The sequence below is a fragment of the Engystomops pustulosus genome, chromosome 1 (assembly GCF_040894005.1).
Source record: "Engystomops pustulosus chromosome 1, aEngPut4.maternal, whole genome shotgun sequence".
NCBI classification, from domain to species: Eukaryota; Metazoa; Chordata; class Amphibia; order Anura; family Leptodactylidae; genus Engystomops; species Engystomops pustulosus.
Window position 1 is genome coordinate 168,629,881 of NC_092411.1, and position 23,758 is coordinate 168,653,638.

The 23,758-nt window shown below is 44.9% G+C and overlaps 1 protein-coding gene across 1 annotated transcript in view; it reads right to left on the reverse strand.

Annotated features, from left to right (window-relative positions):
* LOC140066410 (PDZ domain-containing protein GIPC3-like) overlaps positions 1–21,745 on the reverse strand; it is a 123,972-nt gene extending 102,227 nt beyond the window's left edge. Inside the window, exon 1 of the mRNA XM_072113837.1 lies at positions 21,678–21,745. The gene's annotated coding sequence lies outside the window, so the exon portion shown is untranslated. The remainder of the gene's footprint in view (positions 1–21,677) is intronic.
* Positions 21,746–23,758: the final 2,013 nt, after the last annotated feature.

Sequence of the window (23,758 nt, forward strand, 5' to 3'; positions counted from 1 at the left end):
AGCATCTTCTGAACCTCCTCTGAGCTTCTATGAGCTTCAGGGACTCGGTACAGCCTTGATCTTACCTTTGCCCCTGGCTCAGTGACAATATCATGTTTAATTACAGATGTGTATCTGGGCAACTCTGAGAACACATCTGTATTTCTTGCAACAAACTCTCTAGCCTCTTGCTGTTGTCCTTTGTAAAGGTATCTGCTATTCGCACCTCTGCATCTGCTACAGGCTTATCTGCAGCCTGTGAGGGTATGGCAGGAGGTGGACTAGCCAGAACCTTCTCTGTTAGCAGAATCCCTCTCTCTTTCCAGGCCTGTAACAGATTTACATGATAAGTCCGGTTTTCTCCGGCCGGGCTGATGTATCGTATAGGTTACCTCTCCTATTTTCTCTAGAACCTCGTACAGTCCTTGCCATTTGGCGAGAAATTTCCTGATCCCCAGGATTAAAGGTCCTTACTTTTGCTGACCTGTTATAAACCGGCTTTGAGTTCTTTGTGCCTCCTCCATATGCTCCTTGACTATGGGCATGACGGCCTCCATTCTGTCCTGAATATCTGCGATATGGTCAATTTTTAGAGTTGGGCAAATTGATTATAACAAATCAGAATTTGTTTAGAATTTCAAGAAAACTTTGATTTGTCTCGAATACGAAGTTTAAGGTGATTTGTGGGAACGAATTTCGAATTTATTTTCCCCCTTTACTAGCAAAATGGCTGTGACCACAACGAGTTATATGGGGCAGAGAACTCTGGGAAGAAAATTTGAACATGGAGGTACTGTTCCTCACTGTAAGGCTGTATTCTTCAGTGTATGGAGGTAGTGTTCCTCACTGTATCGCGGTAGTGTCCCTCACTGTATGGAGGTAGTGTCCCTCACTGTATGGCGGTAGTGTCCCTCGCTGTATGGCGGTAGTGTCCCTCGCTGTATGGCAGTAGTGTCCCTCGCTGTATGGCTGTAGTGTCCCTCACTGCATGGCGGTAGTGTCCATCACTGCATGGCGGTAGTGTCCCTCACTGTATGGGCGTAGTGTTCCTCCCTGTACGGCAGTAGTGCCCCTCCCTGTACGGCGGTAGTGTCCCTCACTGTGTGGAAGTAGTGTTCCTCACTGTATGGGGTTAGTGTCCCTCACTGTGTGGCCGGAGTGTCCCTCACTGTGTGGCCGGAGTGTCCCTCACTGTGTGGCCGGAGTGTCCCTCACTTTGTGGCCGGAGTGTCCCTCACTGTGTGGCCGGAGTGTCCCTCCCTGTACGGCGGTAGTGTCCCTCACTGTGTGGAAGTAGTGTTCCTCACTGTAAGGGGTTAGTGTCCCTCACTGTGTGGCCGGAGTGTCCCTCACTGTGTGGCCGGAGTGTCCCTCACTGTGTGGCCGGAGTGTCCTCACTGTGTGGCCGGAGTGTCCCTCACTGTGTGGCCGGAGTGTCCCTCACTGCGTGTTACTGTTCCTCACTGTGACTTTTGATGACGTTTTCATTGCTATCATTGTATGACTTTTAGATCACTTTTTATAGAATTTTTTATATTTTTCAATATGACAAAAAAGTGCCATTTTCGACTTTGGGTGCTATTTTCCATTACAGGGTTAAACACAGTTAATATATTTTGATAGATTGGGCATTTTCAGACGCGGCGATAGCTTATCTGTTCTAGGGAAAGGGTGTCAGGCATGGCTCTGCTATTCCCCATCTAGTTTGCCTTGCCCTTAAGTTTGCCCTCAGTTAAGATGGTGGATGTTGTCTCAACCGGGTGCCATCTTACTTCCTGTTTGGTATATATTTCCTGTCCTGCTCAGTAGACATTGCTTGAGTATTGTGTTTAGCTCCTGCTTGGACAGTCCTCTTGCTTGGAACTCCTTCTCCGGATTGTTCCTCCCTTCTGCTTGCTGAACTACTCCTCCCAGATTGTTCTCCTGGCTTTTGCAAGTTCTGATTACCTGCTTGTTGTAGTACTACAGTTCCCAGCCTGCTCGCTGCACCTCCTGTGTCCACCCTTGGTGCTTCCAGTGTCCTGTCTAGTCCCTGCTATTGGATTCCAGCAATATATCACCAGTATCGTGACAGGATACTCAAGCCTTAAAGATGGAGTCCGCCGGGACTGGAAACTTGGAGGTTCATACTAAACAACTCCAAACTACTGTGACTAATATGCATACTGAGATGCAGACTTTCAAAAATGCATATGAAGCCTTTAAAGGACAGTCCAATCACAACACCCAGGTTTATGGACAAGCAATTCAAGATCTACGCAATACTGTGCAGACGCTGTCTGATCGGATAGCCCATTTGGAGAATCAGACTACACCACAGATCCCAGCAGCTACAACAGTGCCTAAATTGCCACCATTCAGATTTGGTGGAGACCGCAACAAATTCCTGGGATTCCTCAACCAGTGTCGCTTATACTTTGCTGCAAATCCTACTCTGTTTCCTACGGACAAATCTAAAGTCTTGTGTATAATTATGTTGTTGACACATAAAGCCATCGCTTGGGCAAATCCATTAATTGAGACTGAAGATGCCCGGCTGAACAACTTGAAGGACTTCATCGATGCCATGAGTCAGATGTTTGATGACCCCAATCGTGCTGCCACAGCTGAAGCATCATTACTAGTCTTACGCCAGGGCAGACGCCCAGTCACTGAATATGCAATGGATTTCAAGAGGTGGGCTGTCGACACTGATTGGAATGATGCAGCAAAATTATCTTTTTTCAGAAAAGGGCTATCTAGCTCCTTAAAAGATGAACTTGCTCATGCAGAGGCCCCCGTAGAATTGGATGCCTTTATTAACCATTGCATTCGAATTGACACCCGACTGTCTGAACGAAGACAAGAGAAATGGGCTACCTGGAATCCTGATATTAATCAACCTTCCTCTCTCCCTGTCTCTATCTCCAGGGAACCCCAAAGGAAAATTTCCCGGGAACCAGTGAGTGAGCCTATGCAAGTGGATTCGAAGGGAAAGCAGCGACCGAAGGGAGCGTAGGCTGCGGGAGAACTTGTGCCTTTACTGTGGGAAGTCGGACCACTTCCTTATCCACTGCCCTAGCCGCCCACGGAAGTTTGTAGCAGCCCTTGCGGATCCTGACTTTTCTGAGGTGGAATCAACTGCTTCCGAAGCTGAATTACCTGAGAAGACAGTAATTCATTCCATTTCTTCAGTGGCTCCTCATATTAAGAAAGAAAATAAAGACTCCCATTGCTTTCCACGAATCAAGCTTCTGATTAATTCTCAGTGGATACCCACCTCTGCTATGGTGGACTCCGGAGCTAGTGGCAACTTCATGGACCTCTCTTTTGCTTTGAAGCATGGGGTAAAATGTTGTAAAAAACTTTCGCCCATGGTAATGGAGACTGTGGATGGTTCTCCACTGAGTTCAGGGCCAGTGGATCAAGAAACAGAGCCACTTGAAGTCATTATAACACCCCATCACCGTTAAATTCTACCATTCCTATTGATTTCATCTCCACATTTTCCGGTTATCCTAGGTTTGCCCTGGTTACAGGCACAGAATCCTGTTATCAACTGGGAAACTAAGGAAGTAAGTTTCCCAACAGGTGATGCTCCTCTGGCACTCCAGTCTGAACAAAGTTGTGAGAAGTCAGTACAAGATGTCAAGACAAAAGAATTACCTCTTGTATACAAGGAATTTGCAGATGTCTGTGATAAACAAAATGCAGATAAGCTCCCTCCACATCGACCATATGATTGCCCCATAGAGTTGCTTCCTGGTGCATCTATACCTTTTGGAAACATCTACCCTTTGGCAGGCCCAGAACTACAGGCCCTTAAGGACTATATAGAAGAGAATCGAGCTAAAGGGTTCATCCGTCCATCTTCCTCGCCAGCAGGGGCTCCCATATTCTTTGTAAAGAAAAAAGATGGCTCACTAAGACCGTGCATCGACTACCGTGAGCTAAATAAAATTACTATTAAAAACCGTTATCCTTTACCACTGATTCCCGAGCTTCTAGAGAGAGTTCGACATGCAAAAATCTTCACCAAATTAGACCTACGTGGCGCCTTTAATTTAGTCCACATAAGACCCGGGGATGAATGGAAGACAGCTTTCAGATCACGTTATGGACACTTTGAATATCTCGTTATGCCCTTTGGCCTATGTAATGCCCCAGCCACCTTCCAACATCTTGTCAATGATATTTTCAGAGATCTTCTGGACCAGTTTGTAGTTATCTACCTAGACGATATCTTGATCTTTTCCAACTCGGTGGAAGAACATCAACGTCATGTGATGCTCATTTTAGAAAGATTAAGAAAGAATCATCTCTACATTAAGATTGAAAAATGTGAATTTCATCAGACTGAGATCCAGTTCCTTGGCTACATTATTTCGCCTCACGGATTACAGATGGACCCCAGCAAGATCAAAGCAATTATTGAATGGCCTACTCCTAAGAACTTGAAGGATGTACAACGTTTTATAGGTTTTGCCAATTTTTATAGACTTTTTATAAAAAATTTCTCAGAAGTAATCGCCCCTATCACACAGCTGACTAAGAAAAATAATGTTTTTGCATGGTCTTCTGAAGCACAGGAATCCTTTTCTCGGCTAAAAACCAAATTTACGACAGCTCCTATATTAGTTCATCCCGATCCAGAACTTGCTTTCATCGTAGAAGTAGATGCTTCAGACTGCGCCATAGGAGCTATTCTGTCACAGAGAAGAGGAGAGAAAAGCTTATTGCACCCCTGTGCTTATTTTTCCCAACGCTTATCACCTGCTGAGAAGAATTATGATGTGGGAAACAAAGAATTGCTAGCCATCATTGCAGCCTTTAAGGAATGGAGACATCTTCTTCAGGGAGCCTCACAGTAAATAATAGTTCTGACTGACCACCGTAACTTGGAATTCATGAGATCTGCCAAGTGTTTGTCCCCTCGTCAAGCGCGTTGGAGTCTGTTTCTCAATCAATTTAATTTTGTGATCTCATATAGGCCTGGTTCCCGTAATGGTAAAGCTGATGCTTTGTCCAGAATATTTTCCAATGACTCTTCTACAGTTCCACCAAAGACCATCCTTCCTGAATCTAATTTTGTTGGAGTAATTCATAATAAAGACTTGCTTGAAGAATTACGAGTAGCCTATGACACCGACACTTTGTTATCTCGACCACCAGATGACTTACATTTAATGCTTAAAAACAAGATGTGGACTCATGGGCAACAGCTGTATGTACCCGAAACAGTAAGATTAAAGATTCTACAATTAGTCCACGATTCAAAATTAGCTGGTCACAGAGGAGTACAGAAGACGCAAGAATTCTTAGCCCGTTTCTTCTGGTGGCCCAGTTATAAAGGGGATGTAAGAAAATATGTCAAGTCCTGTGATATTTGCGCCAGATGCAAGACACCACGTTCCTCACCCACAGGCTTATTACAGCCTTTGGCAGTCCCCTCTCGTCCCTGGGGTTCTATATCTATGGACTTCATTGTAGATCTACCCCCATCTAAAGGTAAAGATACTCTCCTGGTAGTAGTGGACCGGCTCACCAAAGCTGCACATTTCATTCCATGTACGGGTCTACCTTCTGCGAAACACACCGCTGATTTAGTAGTCCATAATGTGTTCCGTCTTCATGGAGTCCCTGATGAAGTTGTCTCGGATCGTGTGCAATTCGAGTGCAATTCACATCAAAATTTTGGCGAAGTTTCTGCAAGGCACTTGAGATCAGAATCAATTTATCAACCGCATTTCATCCTCAGTCTAACGGGCAGACAGAACGCACAAATCAGACTCTTGAACAGTATCTCCGGTGTTATATTTGCCACTTGCAAGATGACTGGATAGATCTGCTCCCGATTGCTGAGTTTTCCTATAATAACACTCAAAACGCTTCCACCAAGCAAACTCCTTTTTTTGCAAATGTTATCATCCAAATATCCTTCCAAAATTTCCCACCATGGCATCTATTCCTGCGGTAGAGGAAAGGATTTCTATGCTACAGCAAAATTTGGAGTTATTGAAAAGAACACTAGAGACCGCCCAAGACAATTACAAGAAGACTGCAGATAAGCACCGTAGACCAGCACCAGTTTTTAAGATTGGGGATAAGGTATGGCTGTCCACCAGAAATCTGAAACTTAAGGTTCCCTCATCAAAACTGGGACAGAAATTTGTCAGACCTTACAAGATTATGGGGATAATTAGTCCAGTAGCTGTGCGACTCAAGCTCCCGCAATCTATGAAGGTTCATCCTGTTTTCCAGTTATCTCTTTTAAAGCCTGTCATACCCAATCCTTTTTCCGGAACGAGAACTTCCTCCTCCCAATACTGTGGAGATAGACGGAGAAGAACAGTTTGTGGTGGAGAAAATCTTGGACTCAAGAATTTTTAGGAACCGCCTACAATATCTCATTAAGTGGCAAGGTTATGGACCTGAAGAGAATTCCTGGGAACCTGTGAATAATGTTAATGCTCCTCGACTGATCAAACAGTTTCATCAAAGACATCCTAATAGGCCGAGTCAAATGCCGTCCAGAGGCCAATGTTGAGGTGGGAGTAATGTCAGGCATGGCTCTGCTATTCCCCATCTAGTTTGCCTTGCCCTTAAGTTTGCCCTCAGTTAAGATGGTGGATGTTGTCTCAACTGGGTGCCATCTTACTTCCTGTTTGGTATATATTTCCTGTCCTGCTCAGTAGACATTGCTTGAGTATTGTGTTTAGCTCCTGCTTGGACAGTCCTCTTGCTTGGAACTCCTTCTCCGGATTGTTCCTCCCTTCTGCTTGCTGAACTACTCCTCCCAGATTGTTCTCCTGGCTTTTGCAAGTTCTGATTACCTGCTTGTTGTAGTACTACAGTTCCCAGCCTGCTCGCTGCACCTCCTGTGTCCACCCTTGGTGCTTCCAGTGTCCGGTCTAGTCCCTGCTATTGGATTCCAGCAATATATCACCAGTATCGTGACAAAGGGGCAGTTTGAATTTTTAGGTTTTTTTTTATTATAATTTTTTAAAACTTTTCTGTATATTGTATTTTTACTATTTTTCAGACTCCCAAGGGTACTTTAACCTTAGGTTGTCTGATTGATCCTATCATATACTGCCATACTGTAGTATGGCAGTACATGGGGATTTCCATCCTCATTTATTGTAATGAAGGGGTTAAACAGAGGCAGCCTAAGGTCTTCGGAAGACCAGAGGCTGTCATAGCATCAGACCGCCGCTCCCCAATGACGCCACGGGGAGCGCCAATTCTCGGCAAGATGGTGCATCCATGCACCGCCATTTTTTTTAGGCCGCCAGCAGCTTTGCCGGCGGTGATCTGCGGGATGACACCAGCAGGTGCTACCGGTACCAGCATGCACCCGCCATGTGACGTACCATTATGTCACATGCCGTGATTCATTAGGATTCGAATCAAATTTTCTTTGAAAATTTGGCAAACTGGGTTGAATCGAATTTAGATTAATTCTCCCATCTCTATGTATTGTACGATTGTGAGGGGTTGGCTCTTGTTCCCATGTCTCCTTGGCCTTGTCTAGAATTCCCCTGGGATGTCTGCCATACACTAACTTGAACAGCAAAAACCCAGTAGAGGCTTGTGGGACTTCACGGATGGCAAACATTAAATATGGCAACAGCACATCCCAGGGCTTCCCATCCTTGTTTACCACCTTCTTTAGCATACTCTTTAGAGTTTTGTTAAACTGTTCTACCAATCCATCCGTCTGAGGATGGTACACAGAGATGCATAACTGTTTAATATTAAAGAGCTGACATAGCTCCTTGGTAACTTTTGACATTAATGGGGTTCCCTGATCTGTGAGGATCTCCTTGGGTAGTCCTACTCGGCAAAACATGGAAAACAATTCTTTAGCAATTAATTTGAAGATGTGTGCCATAGTGGATATCGGGTAGCATAGTCCAGAATATGCTGATGCCCCCGAGCAGATTTAACCAGAGGACCCACCAAATCCATAGCGACCCTTTCAAATGGTACCTCAATAATGGGCAGAGGTACCAACAGACAAAGTATACCATGGGAGCATGCAACAACATGGTTTCACAATATTTTTTTTACCTTATGGTACACTCCTGGCAAATAGAAACGCTGCAAGATGTTGTCACCGGATACATCCAAATCCGACAACGATGACACTGTCACTACCTCCTCAGCTTCGCCAGCCATAACATCTAGGAGAAATGTTAAACTTCCATCTTCTTCTATGGAAGCCACCCCTATGGCAGGAACCCCAGAGTCTGGGTCATTGGGCTCGGGTTCTGAGATCAAACCAGACGACACAGGAGGTACCAACAGACTTCGAAAGTGTACCATGGGAGCATGCAACAACAATATAAAAAAATATTGTGAAACTTATGGTACACTCCTGGCAAATAGAAATGCTGCAAGATGTGTTCCAGTGTTTTTGTGGTGCCTAGGTGCCCTCCTATAACATGCATATGTGTGAGGTCCAATACCGTTTGGCGATATGGCTGGAGTACCATTAATTGCTACCGGGTTTCACCGTGTACCTTATCAACTCGGTACAATAATTCCTGTTCAACCACCACATTTTCCCTGACATGGACCGGAGTGGGGTCCTGTAGTTGTGCGGTACCAAAGTTGTCACCGGATACACCCAAATCCGACAACTGTGACACTGTCACTAGCTCCTCAACTTTGCCTGCCATAACATCTAGGAAAAATGTTAAACTTTCATCTTCTTCTATGGCAGCCACCCCTATGGCAGGAACCCCAGAGACTGGGTCATTGGGCTCGGGTTCTGAGATCTGACCAGACGACACAGGAGAATGAACCCCCAACTCCCTGCCATAAAGTCCAGTACATGGGGAAGTCCCGTCCCAAAATAAGTTCATGGGGTAAGTTCATGACAAACCCTGCCTCATGTAGGGTCTCTTCACAAGAGGTCTGGAAGTTTAGAATTGTGGTGGGGTAGTCCTTTACGTCCCCACAGATGCACAGGACTCCAATTGGGCGCCCTATGACAGTTTTGGGGTCTACAAGGGACCCATTAATCAAGGTCACATGACTGCCTGATGGCCTTCTACAGTCACCCGGCACAGGTGGCGCTCATCAGCAGAGTCGGGGCTAGTAGCTTTGTAGACTGGGGCAGTATAGAGAGAAACCCTTCTGGTAGAACTGCAGTCCATGGGCTCTGAGGAATAGGGGCAATGGGCTGCAATATGACCTGGCTCCTGGCAGGTCCATAAGGTGGGAGCCACCCCCATCCTCCTCCCCTGGGTTACCTCTCAGACATGGGAAGTTGTATTTGCCCAAGTTCTCATGGGTGACATGAACTTCTGTGCCTTAGGACCTGCACTGGTATGAGGGGCTCCCTTTTTTAGGGACTGGGTAACACAAAATCTCTCCATCGACACGGCACTGGCTGTCACACTGAATCCCAGGATAAAGTCACTGCAGCAGAAATAGACTTCCGCTTCCGGCCCCGGAATGTGAGGAGGAGCACGATGGAGCTCCGCTGCCCACACTGTACCAGAAGTGCTTCAAAGTGAAAGCCTCTAGTGGAAAGGGCACATAGAATATGCCCTCAGAGAGCACCACGGTCCCCCTCTATGCAACCATCAGGGAGGGAGGATCAACCTCGCCAGGTCATCACAAAATTCTTGGATTATGCAGTGAAAGAAGCCTTATTACGTGCCTACAGAAAAAGGCGGGAGCCACTGAGAATTCATAATGCACTAATTTTTGCGGACTACTCAGCTGATCTTACAAAGAAGAGATAGGCCTTTAGCCCTCTCTGTTCTGTGGTGTGACCACGCAAGGAATCGGCAAGAATCACCACCATCTAATTCGGCCTCGCGACATCAAGCGACATATCCGGAACGTATGTCTCAAGAGTCTAAATAACCACCGAAAACTCCTTGCCATGTGTAACAATCCTCAATGACAATGACTGTGATGCAACGGATATCCGATGGGCAAAGGGGAGATCTTGCACTTTTGGTGAAGATGCCCTACTACCTGATATCTTGGGACCAGCGGCGAAGTTCCTCTCTGATGCAGGAAAGTTCCTCTCTCATGCAGTCACCGATTGACTGTCCGTTGTGCCAAGGATATTGGGGAAGGGTGAACATACAAACCTTTTTTGTATTATGTTTTGCTCAAATTTAAAGCACTGTTACTGTTTTTACTGTTTTGTTACCATATGTTGTTTGACAGAAGACACAGGCCACATCGGGATAGTGACAGCGACAGTGTAGCATCTCATAACAACGAAAAACTGTTACCATGACCATGAAGATAATATCGTGGAATGTGAAGGGGCTTAGGTCACCACAGAAGAGATCCATGGTTTTACGCCATTTATACAAATTTAAAGCTGACGTGGCGCTATTACAAGAATCTCATCTTTTTAGTACAGAATTGGGCCTGATTAACAGATTCTAGGTACGTGGAGGAGGTAGGGGTTCCAGACGGCGAGGTGGTATTCTTTTACTTTTTAACAAATGATCGGCTATTACAGCTCGCACTCATTTCATGTTTGAAGACAACCAGGTATTGCATGCTCTCTGAGATACCCCAGTGGGAGAACTGAGCATATATAGGGGCAGATTTACTTACCCAGCCCATTCGCGATCCAGCGGCGCGTTATCTGAACAGGATTCGGGTCCGGACAGGATTTCTGAAGGTAGTTCCTCCGCCGCTGCTGCGCTGAAAATCATCTGAACGCGCCGGAATATACCGAGCTGGACCAGCTGAAGGTAAGCGCAGGTGAAGGTAACACAGGGCTTACTGTGCAGACACAGACAAACTAACAGAGTGTGTTAGAGACGCTAGGCAGAAATATACATATCATGAGACATGAAACTATAAATATAAGGCTTTAATAAAACAAAATTAGAAGCTTACCCTCTAATGAATTCCTCAATTTAAGGGAATCCATGCAGATCAAATTATAGGGGGTCTCTTTTCTGAATGGTAGGGGACACTACCCCTAGAACTTTCCCTATTTTGTTTAGATTTTATTCTTATATCCATGACACAGATTTTAATCTTACTTAATAAAAGTTACATTTTACTGCCACTTTTTCCCTCTCTCTCCCTGTTTCCTTATAATCAAAATTGATCTAATCTTGGTGGTGCACACCTGGCAGGAGAAAAGTAAAGACAACATAAAATAATAAAAATTCATATTCTTCTGACCCATCTTTTTGATTACAAAAAGACAACTGTATGTGTCCAGCCATCCTAAGATGCAGAAGCTGACCATGCTCCTGTCCAAGTTGTTGGTACTACAGTCCTTCCCCTTCCAAGTCATGGACTTTGCACCCTTCACAGAACTAATGGCTTGTGACAAACCGAGGTGGAGAATTCCAAGACGAAATTTATTTTCCAAAAAGGCAGTACCAGCCCTTCACAAATATGTAGAACAGAAGTTAGGCCAGTCCTTGAGCTTATTGGTTTCTTCCAAGGTGCACAGTAGCGAGGACATGTTAAGCTGTAACTATGCTCCACGTTGTCAAACTGCTTCTCCTGCGCTAATGTCCGCCTCCTCCTTCTCCATCACCACCTCAGCCTCCACATGTCTAAGTGCTGCTCCATCATACCACATGTGCAGGGAAAGCAGTGTCATGCAGTTCTTCACCTGGTTTGCCTGGGCAAATGAAGTCACACAGGGGAGGAACTGCTCCGCGTCATGCAAGAAGAAATCAGTCTGTAGCTTTCTCTGCAACAACTGCAAATCGGAACCACAGTGACAGACAATGGGAGGAACATGGTGTCTGCGCTGCACCGAGAAAGGATGGTTCCTGAAGTCTTCCACCCATCTGCAAGACTTTCTAAAATGTTCAGGAAAATGTGCATGCACTTCAGCCATTCTTACAAAGCCAAGCACACCCTCCTCGAATTGCAGGGGCAGAATGGCCTCCCCAACATAGGCTGATATGCAATGTTTGCAACCGTTGTAATTCCAGCCTCCATATGTTAGACCGCCTGTATGAACACAGAAAAGCCATGATTTTTTGATGATGCAAGCGGACAGGAGTACTCCCCTGTGTAACTTTGATGTCAGCCACTGGCAGCTCATGTGTGACACCCTTCAAAGAGGTCACGTTATTTGTCAGTCACTAGGACTACGGAATGAATAACGGCATTCCACTGCTTCATGCCCTGGAACAGATGCAGCAAAATCTGTCTGGTCAGGGCTCTGGAGAAGTGGCGACTACATCTCATGGCCACATGAGTCCAGTGGGGGCTGAATTGGAAGAGGAGGACATTGGAGCACAAGCAGAGTCTGGTGAATTTAGTGTTCTTTCTACTCAGGTGACAGGAGAAGAGGAGCAGGAGCATCCGGAGGAGGTAGAAGACTAGGCAGATGACCCAGAAGCACTGTGACAGTATACAATGGAGATGGAGGCCACTTGCGCAGATGGCCAGCATGCTGCTTTTCCCAACTAGTGACAGCCGAATAGTCAACATCCGGCATAGGGATGACTTTTGGCTTTCCAACCTCTTGCACCCTCGCTACCAGTCCAAAATGGGTGCCTTTTTTCCAGCTCCCCAGAGAGAGTAACAACTGGCATACTTTAGAATAATACTTTGCAGTCAGTTGGCTGCTGCCTATGTACGCCTTTGTCCATCCTCTGTTAAGCTGCAGCAGCAGGACATGGAGCAGACCCTGCACCAGCAGGTGGTGCCCTACCTGGACACCACTCTACCACCCCAGGGAGAGGATCCCCTGGACTACTGGGAAGCCAAACCTGATGTGTGGCCGCAACTTGAAGAGTTCTCAGTAGAGAAGCTGTCCTGCCCGGCCAGTAGTGTGGAATCAGAGTGGGTGTTCAGTGCGGAAGGGGACCATCATTACCCCAAGGAGAACCCACTTGTCCACCCGTAATGTGGAGAGACTGACCTCCACATCGTGGATCGATCAGGATTTCAACACACCAATGCCTTATGCATCAGATTAGATCAGCCATGACACCTCCCCCAAACGTTGAGAAATGAGTCTGGATTGTAACTACCTGCCTCAACCACTATTCTGATGCTACCATCAGGTTTCTACATGTATAAGCGTTTAACAGAACAGGTTCTGTCGTAATCTATGGAATCATTTGATGTCAGTGTTAAAAGGGTGCACTCTTTGATGTTATAGTGGGATCTTGGCCCTCAGCTAAGTCCTTTTGAGCTGGCACAGACGTTACCTTGTCAGGCTGCATTTCCGATTCGCTCATTTAGTCAAGTTGGTCCCTGCAAGTGCCCATGGATCTGAAGTGTGAAGTGATTCTAAGAGCAGCAGCTGTCATGTGCGTGTCATACTAAAACACAGCATTGTTTGAATGCCAAACCACGCTCCCTATGCATATTTGAGCATGGCACAACATTCTACAATGTATAGTAAAGTAGTACATAAAATCTAATTGAATTTTCACACTGTGTATGTAAAAATACTTTAAAAAGCAAAAAGCTCAGTTTCATTATTGAGACCCTTAGGGACTAAAATGTCCAAAAGATAAATCCAACGAATTTCAGCTTGTGACATTGTTTTTATGTGGTCCCCTTTTCTCCAATTTAGTGGGATTTTTTTCTATACCGAAGGATGTTGAGGCCCTAAAAAACACACCGACTACTACTACTACACTCGTGCATATAAAACCTTAAAAAATGACCTGACAGAAAAGTACAAACAAAAGTTAGCAGATTTTGTACGCAAAGGGAGAAATTTAGGAATTTTAAATAAGAACGAACCAGTAAATATTTATAACAAAGAGAATATATACAAAAAGAATATATAGAGGAATGTATATCTTTCATCTTGAATCCCATTATGTACAGCAATGGGGACCAGATTTGCACCCAGCTACACAACTTTATATATGAGAAAGTGGGAACGTGAAACCATCTTTTCCCATGACATGCTGGTTGCAGATCTGGTCCTCATTTTGGAATTTTATAGGCGAACTCATCTTCATTTTGGCGGGTAATAAAAAGTCCCTAGATATATTCCTCAACAACTTAAATACAAATGAATTTTTCCAGGAGTTTACACCTACTTACAGAAAGTCCACTATTAGTTATTTAGATCTTATGATATACAGTATATTGAGGACAACACAATTACGACTAAAACGTACAGTAAACCTACATACAGCAACAGCTATACATTAAGATCAAGTTGTCACTTACCAACATGGCTAGATGGAACCCCAAAAAGCTAGTACATTAGACATAGAAGAAATTGTACAGATTTGCAAATCTAAAGGGAAGAAGCTAACATACTTCAAAATAAATTAGAATAAAAAGGTTATAAGACCTCTATGCTACAAAAAGTACAACAAGAAGTGACAAACATGCAATGAGAGGATTTACTAAAAACAAAGAAGGACCAAAAAAAATCCAACAATTGCCCCAGACCTAAAGAACAAATCCATGGCTGTAGTCCTGTTTGATTCCGTAACGAAGAAAACTGATGCTTTTGAAACGCATTGGAGATTTTTTTTTACTCCCCCGCTGTCCTTACACAAGGTACGTGTTAGGGTTGGGTAACACAGAAGACAGGGGAGTGTGTGCCCTGAGCTTGCCCCAACCTCTGTCCCTTCCTATAGCCCCCTCATGCTAAACTGTGGGGCGACTACTTGAAAACTCGAAATACACTGGATAAGTGTGGGAAGGGAAACACAGACAGACTGACAAACATAAAACACAAAAGAATGGTAAACTAGCCGGAGTCACAACGAGAGGGTACGTCAAGAAGTCAGTAAGCAAAAAGGCAATGTCAAAAAATAGCAGAGGTCACTACGATACAGATACAGAGCGAATCAACCTAATGCACAGAGTGAGTGATGAAGGGATTTCAAACACTGGCACAGGTGACTAGTGAAGCTGCAATTTATGCAGCCAGAACTCCACCTGCAGAACCTCATAGGAGCTGGACAGCTTCTGGGAATTAACCCCTCATGGTGCAGAACAACCAGGCATCATGCAGAGGTACCACAAGTCCCAGCAGTTCCGAACACAACTCCTAGACAGCGCAAGATCTTAGCAGCCGCTGCCCGGGACGAGAGGTGGAGTTTGCGCGGATACGCGCTGGGGTTCGCAGAACGCTGCTAGCACCACCAGAAGAACCATAAGTCCCAGCATTCTCCCTAGCAAACCTGACAGTACGTGATTTTGAGTCGTGAGAGCACAGGAGGAAAAGCTACCGGCTGGAGCAGCCTCCTTAGCGCGCTGTGACAAACTTTGTTACTGTTTCCAAGAAGCGGTGACTGATTTTATTTTATTTAGTTTATTCTCTACCGGAGAAATAAACGAGAACAACTTTACCTGAAAAGGATTAGAACGGCAAGTGCCCAGCACAGATACTCAATTCAGAACAGAGCGTGGGTTCAAAAATATCCAAATCTAGCACTGTATCTTTGCTCAAGAAAGGTATATATATATATATATTAGTTTGTCCCCCTAAAAATTAAGAGGTAGTTTTAATCGATATAACACATGTATCAAATTGCATCACTGTGTATACAATATACGGTAAGAACTAAGTCACCTGTACTGATCATCTCAGTACCAAAAACGAATATTGGGTATTTATCTAGATTCTGATTATCAGTTTACAGAAAGTGCAGGCAGTCCCCGGGTTACATACAAGATAGGGTCTGTAGGTTTGTTCTTAAGTTGAATTTTTATGAAAGTCGGAACTGTATATTTTATCATTGTAATCCCAGCCAGAACTTTTTTGGTCTCTGTGACAATTGGATTTTAAAAATGTTGGGTTGTCATAAGAATCAGGATTAACAATAAAGCTTCATTACAGACACCTTTGATAACTGTTACAGCTGTTTATTGTAGCCTAGGACTAAAGTACAATAATTTACCAATATCCAGTGGTCCGTTTGTAATTAGGGGTCGTATGTAAGTCGAGTGTTCTTAAGTAGGGGACCGTCTGTATTTCCATATGAGGGGAAGGTCTTCTAATACCAACTACTAAGGGGGATGCCAGGCAATAGGAAGGGATTGCATTGAAGGGGGCTCAGCTTTTGTGCCACCATCCATGTCACCTGGACATGGACAGGAGGCTGCATACACTATATGAGTGCTCTTGCAATTGATAAACTGTCTAATTATGTATTCACGATTATCCACTGAATTTTTAAAATTCTCTCAAATTCTTACTGCGTCTAAAAGTGACGCTTGGATTGTTTGTAAAAACTTGACAAAGATCAGGATTAGATTTTAGTATTTCCCAGTGTTTCCGCAGAATGCGTGTGACCTCAGATGCGTATCCATCATAGGTCCCTATGCAACAAATTAGTTTCTCAACAGCAGGGGCGTTGCTAGGGTGGGAAAAGATTCGGGGCACGGGCCCCAATGCATTTGTATCAGACTTTCAGTAATGCCCCCTCCTGTACATAACCCCCTCACATTTGGTTGTGCCAATAACAACTTTACTGAGGGTATATACAGCTACAGAAACCACAGGAGAAATCCCTACTAATTACATCCAGAGACTGCGGGTGACATGTCCACTTCACTATTAGGGTGGTGGCACACGTGACGTTTTGAACCCGTTTTTTCTCAAGCATTTTCAGTCTGTTAAAAACGCATTCGTTTTTGTCCGGTTTTCCCAATTATCTTAATTAAAACGGACAAAAACGGATGCGTTTTCAAAAAACAGACTAAAACCTAGATCAAAACGTCACATGTGCCACCACCCTTAGGCCCGGCATCACCACGTCTCCTTCCTGTAGAGTTCACCGCACAGACATCTTATGTCCTTCATTGTCCCGAAATCTTGTTTCTCCGAAGTTGCGTTCACATGTTGCAGTTACAACTACATCACAGTTTTGAGGTGGTTTTAGGTGCAGTTTTGTTATTTTATCAAGTGAAAGACATTAATCTCAAATTCACCCATTCAGTTCATGTCTTTCACTTGTTAAAGTAACAAAACTGCACTTAAAAGCACCTCAAAGCTGATTGTGATGCAGTTGTAACTGCAACTTGTGACTGCACTCTGACAGTGTTGTCCTGCTGCTGCCCCTAACACTCTCCCAAAATACTGTAAGGCTGCGCTCACAGGTTTGCATCTAAACAAATACAAGACACCAGGTGCTCTTATCCATCACATAACCATCACTGGAAACTCATGTGTGATCAAACCTAGGCCCTTCCTACTGCCACGTGTGAACACGCCCCAAGAAATGTCCCCACAGCCCCCCAGTAATGTCCCCCATACAGTCCTCCCAGTAATGTCCCCCACATAGTCCTCCCAGTAATGTCCCCCACACCCCCCCAAGTAATGTCACCCACTCATCCCCCAGTAATGTCACCCACACAGCTCCCAGTAATGTCCCCACACAGAACCCCCTGTAATGTCCCCAGTGATGTCCACCCACACAGCCTCCCTGTTATGTGCCCCACACAGATCCCATTGTAATGTGCCCCACACAGATCCCCCTGTAATGTGCTCCACACAGATCCCCCTGTAATGTGCCCCACACAGATCCCCCTATAATGTGCCCCACACAGCTCCCCCTGTAATGTGCCCCACACAGTTCCCCCTGTAATGTGCCCCACACAGTTCCCCCTGTAATGTGCCCCACACAGCTCCCCCTGTAATGTGCCCCACACAGATCCCCCTGTAATGTGCCACACACAGATCCACCTGTAATGTGCCCCACACAGATCCCCCTGTAATGTGCCCCACACAGATCCCCCTGTAATGTGCCCCACACACAGATCCCCCTGTAATGTGCCCCACACAGATCCCGCTGTAATGTGCCCATACAGATCCCCCTGTTATGTGCCCATATAGATCCCCCTGTTATGTGCCCATATAGATCCCCCTGTTATGTGCCCATATACAGTAGATCTCCCTATGTTCTCCCTCTCACCTGACTCGTGCAGCTCCGTGCACTGCTTCCCCCTGCAGGTCATGTGATCGTGACGTCATCACAGGTCCTGCAGGGAAAGCAATGTAGGCTGTGTACTGTGCCTGTCTCATCACGATCTATGTCCAGAGGACATACGGGCCCCGGATCTTTTGATCTAGCGACGCCCCTGCTCAACAGGTTTCTTTAAATGAGTGTCTCTCAAAAGAGTTTCCCGAGAAGTATGTTACGCCCTACAATATGCTTTTTGAAGGGGCTTTTTTGGGTATCATCCTCTTCGAAACTTTAAATAGAGATTATCACATTCTTTCTGATATGGTATCTCTGTAGAACAGTTACGTCTGGCCCTTAAATATTGACTTATGGGCATATTCTTTTTCAATGGTAATGGATGCCACGTGTACCAATGGAGCAGACTGTTAGTTGCTGTAGGCTTTCTATAGATTTCAGTACAGACACGGCCACCAGAGTCAAGTGAGATGGTGAGATCCAGGAAGTTAAGACTTTGAGGGTGAATTTCATGTGTAAATCTCATGCCCACCTCATTGTGATTTAGGTGAGCCACAAATTTTTCAAATAAGGCAACATCCCCTTCCCAGAAGATCAGCACATCAGCGATGTACCCAACCCAGAAAGAAATCGGCTTTGTGTAAATATCATTGCTGTTGGTCAGGCCCAGCGTCAGCAAGAATTAAAGGTAATCAATCTTTCCACACACATTTTGACAGAGCCTCAGATTGAGGTTCTGCAAAAAGGGCTTACCTTTTCCCCTATGGAAAAGTCGGACATCTTTAACACCATCAAAGATTTAGCACTCTTCTCACGTAAATTATTATTCAAAAAGCATTTCAGTCAGGGTCACGATGAATTAGTACCGACTTCACCTACTGAGAGACAGGCTTTTATTGATTTATGTGCACTTTTGGAAGAACAGGAGGGTGCCTCTGGATCTAATATCCCCAGGCATCTATACAGACGGTCGCAGTATTTCCCCCCCCTTGTCAGCTTGTCCTTCTGTGGACATTTTTTTCAAGCTGGTCAAAAATGATCTTGAGAGATTAATTCCTCAACATACCTCTCATTCGAACCTTACTAGGTCCCAGAGACTAGCCATCCAACAGCTAAAAAAGTTGGACGATATTGTGATAAAACCAGCTGACAAGGGGGGGAATATTGTGATCTGGCCAGTGCACATGTACGAGGATGAGGCCTTTCGCCAACTACGAACGTCCGATTGTTATAAACGTTTGGACTCAGATCCAACACAAAGATTCAAACTAGAATTAGATGGACTAATCACGGACGCAGTCTCACAACAAATAATCTCACCCAAACTAGCAGAGGGCTTGACAGTTGAATTTCCTGTTAAGCCCACCTTTTATTTACTGCCTAAAGTCCACAAGCATGCGGAGAAGCCACCAGGCCATCCTATTGCCTCTGGCATAGGCGGCCTGTGTGTCAATATCTGCAGGTTTGTGGACTTCTACTTACAACAATGCGTGGAAACATTACCGTCGTATATTAAAGACACGACTGACATGCTAAGACGACTCAACGGACTGCATTTGGATAGGGACATGCTATTGGTGACCTGTGATGTGGAGTCCCTGTACACCTCAATAGCACATGACCATGGAGTACGAGCCTCAAGATTCTTTTTAAATATGTCAAATTTGGACCCCGACCTGATAGACTTTGTAATGCTACTTTTACAATTTGCTCTTACCCACAATTATTTTACATTCAAAGATCGACTCTTCCTGCAGCTCCGAGGAACAGCGATGGGGGCAACTTGCGCCCCATCATATGCCAACCTTTTCCTCGGACTGTGGGAAAGAGAAGTGGTACTCAATACACCAGGACATGAGGCCGTACTCCAGTGGTACAGGTATATTGATGATGTGCTTTTCATCTGGCAGGGCTCCACGTCACATCTGGAACAATTTATAGATCACCTAAATAGCAATAACCTAAACATAAAATTGACCTGGAAATGCAGTCAGTTGCAGGTGGAATTTTTGGACCTGTTGATTAACGTTGATGCCTCTGGTTTTGTCTCTACCGATATTTTTAGGAAAACCACAGCCACTAATTCCATATTGCATGCCTCCTCCTCACATTTTCCTCCGGTCAAACAAGCAATCCCAGTTGGTCAATTTTTGAGGGCACGCCGGATTTATTCTGATGAGAGATCTTTTAAAAAACAAACAAACAATCTATGGATCTGACTCAGTGCTTTTATGGTAAGTAAAACACATGTATCACAAGCAACTAGAAATTACGATACACAAGTGAGATTTATCACCACGTTCAGCTCAGACTGGACTTTGGTGAAAGATATTCTGCGAAAACATTGGCCAGTGTTACTTACCGACCCCGACTTGACCCCCCATTTACCATCATCTCCCTCAGTGACTTGGCGGAGATCCAGGAATATGGGTGACATTCTAACAGCCAGTCACTATATACCTCCCAAACAAAACATATTTGGTACTCGAGGACCAAAATGGGGGACATATACATGTGGACACTGTGCAGCGTGCAAAAACATTGTAAGATGTACCACCTTTTCCAATTCAGCACGCGATAAAGAGTACAAAATTGTACACAACATAACATGCAACACGTTGGGTGTCATTTACTTGGCAGAATGCCCCTGTAACCATCTTTATGTGGGCATGACCACCCGAGCCCTAAAGGTAAGAGTGTTGGAGCACATTGGCCGCATTTCGAGGGCTTCTCAAGTCGAACGCATAGATTTGTTGGACACCATACCCCGACATTTTCGTGAACATCATTCCTGCAACCCAAAAGGTTTCAAGGTTCGGGGTATTGATAGAGCATATATGGGGTGTCGAGGGGGAAATCTAAAACGTGTCCTTCTACAAAAAGAGACCAAATGGATAGTAACCCTTAATACACATTCTCCCTCTGGTCTTAACGAATCCGTGAGTTTCAGACCATTTTTGTGAGTTTCCACCACAGACAATCTATCCTTATCGCTTCATTTCCTGAATAGTGTTATGTTTTAATATACATCATTTTTAATACGTCTATTGTTTTTTTCGGAAGTATATACAACTTTTGTCTGTGTGACTGTATGTTGTCCAAATTATTTGTTTCAGGTTGTTTTTGTCCATATTTAAGCCAGATAATCAAATTTACTTCGATGATGCACTAATCTATATTGAATCCAAAACGGCTTGGAAATTGATATATATACATATTATTGGTGTTAACCGGAAGAGGACCAATATATCATAATGAACCTTCACAGCAATAACCATGTTTAACAGTTGAGCTTTTCTGGTATATATCACTTCCCTCTTGTTCCGCACAGTGTTAATTTGTAATTTTTCCCTTAATGTCACCCCCTTTTTTTCTTTTTTTGCACTATTGCACTTTAGTTATATTACTATGGTCTGTATAAGATGAATTGTTATCTTTCACGATGAATCTATGAATTGCTATTTCCTATGAACTATATACAATTTTTTAATATGTAGCACACATACTATGCACAATTGCACTTTGCTTTGATCGTAATGAATTGATCACATTTTGTCTTTGATTTTAATGAATTAGTACTATTATATTTATATACAATGGTCTGTGTATAGATGCACGTCATGCACTAACTGCACTTCAACGAATTATCATACTCGGTTCCTCCTTCTTATACCTAATTGCTCATAATAATATGCTGAATCAAAAGTTCAATTTTTTGTGTCTATGTAAGACCAATACAATGTCCACTTCTCCCCGTGACACCTATTTGTGCATTTTTCTGTTTGTGTTTTGTAATATAATAATTCTTACTGAAAGTTACTATATTACTGGCCTTGATATAACACTTACCTGTGTTGGAGATGAGCGTGCTCCGCGCGTGCGCTGTCCTGGGTCCCGTCTTGTGGCTGCGCCGCTTACCATCGTTGCCAGGATACTCCTGGTGACATCATTTAGGGGCCGGCCTGACTTCCGGTCATGTGCGCGGTCATGTGATTGGATCCGGATATCACAGCGGAAGTGCGACGCAGTGTCCCAGCACAGGTGCAATGTATTTGTCAATCAATCCAGTATATATACTTCCATTTTTATCCTTATTATATGCCTCCTGACGAAGCCGCAGGGTGAAACGTACGTGGAGGTTTTTGGACCGCGGCGTGTCTGTGCTTTCTCTGGCAAGATGACACAAGGTATACATGGGTCTGAATAATGTACTTGATTGTGGGATATATTCTCTTATCATGAGACTTTTTTTCCCCTGCTCTATCCTCAGTCCTTTAGCTCTTGTATTCAATATCTGCTGGTGGTCACTTATGTTATTAATACTGGCAGTACTAGAATACACCTTTTTTCCTTGTTTACCTTTGCCAATATTATCCAATTACTTTTTCATCTATGAGGACATGTTATAACTGGTATTGTCCTCATAGTTTTCTGGCCTTAATCTCTTGCCAGGTGCACATACACGCTGTGGTAGCTTCTATATCTACCAGTGGCGTAACAATAGCCGTAGCAGTCGTAGCGGTTGCTACGGGGCCCGGGCGGCACAGGGGCCCGTGATGAAAAGCCAAGATGGGACCGCCCTTCTACAGTCATACGGACCCCTTTGCCGTCCCTCTGTCCCTGTCCGCCCCCACCTTATCTGCAGCATGCCTGACTTGTCCTCTTCATTTGTGGTCACTCAGCCCGCCCACTTCTTTTGGCGCGACCGCCCCGACGGCTCCAGCAGCCCGCCAGCCTAGTTCCCCCGCGGTAGCCCGCCCCAGTCTGTTTTCAGCCGCTTGGCCTACTCCTTCTGCGGCCGGCTGGCTTTGTCCATTTGCCCCAGTCTCTTCACGGCTGCCCGGCCAGACCTGCGGCCGGAGGGCCTAATCCATCGGCGGCCACCCAGCCGGCCCGATGCTTCCGTGGCCAGCCTAGTCATTCCGCGGGCCAGCCTCTGCACGGTCCACTTCTTCCGCGGCTGCCCGGCCGGCCGACACCATCCGCGCCCGGTCGACCGGCTGGCTTACCGAGATCGCGCAGCCGGCTTACTATTTCCGGGGCTTCCTGATCAACCAGCCTCCCACTGTCGGTCCCACCAGCCGGTCTACAAGAAGTGTAAGTCTCTATATATGTAAGATTAATGTATGTATGCTGTATGTATGCATGTGCTGTGTATGTGTATGTGCTCTGTGTGTGTTTATGTGCTGTGTGTGTGTATGTGCTGTGTGTGTATGTGCTGTTTGTGTGTATGTGTGTGCTGTGTATGTGTGTGTGTGTGTATGTGTGTGTGTATGTGCTGTGTGCGTATGTGCTGTGTGTGTATGTGCTGTGTGCGTATGTGCTGTGTGCGTATATGTGCTGTGTGTGTGTGTGTATGAGCTGTGTGTGTGCTGTGTGTGTGTGTGGGCTGTGTGTGTGTATGTGCTGTGTGTGTGGGCTGTGTGTATGTGGTGTGTGTATGTGCTGTGTGTGTATGTGCTGTGTGTGTGGGCTGTGTGTATGTGCTGTGTGTGTATGTGCTGTGTGTGTGTATGTGTGTGCTGTGTGCATGTGCTGTGTGTATATGTGCTGTGTATGTGTATGTGCTGTGTGTGTGTATGTGCTGTGTGTGTGTGTGCTGTGTGTATGTGCTGTGTGTATGTGTGTGCTGTGTGTGTGTATATGCTGTGTGTATGTGTGTGCTGTGTGTATGTGCTGTGTGTATGTGTTTGCTGTGTGTTTATGTGCTGTGTGTGTATGTGCTGTGTGTATGTGTGTGCTGTGTGTGTGTATGTGCTGTGTGTGTATGTGCTGTGTTTGTATGTGCTGTGTATGTGTGTGCTGTGTGTGTGTGTGGGCTGTGTGTGTGGGCTGTGTGTGTGTATGTGCTGTGTGTGTGTATGTGCTGTGTGTGAGTATATGCTGTATATACTGTATGTGTGGTTATATGCTGTATGTAGACACATGCA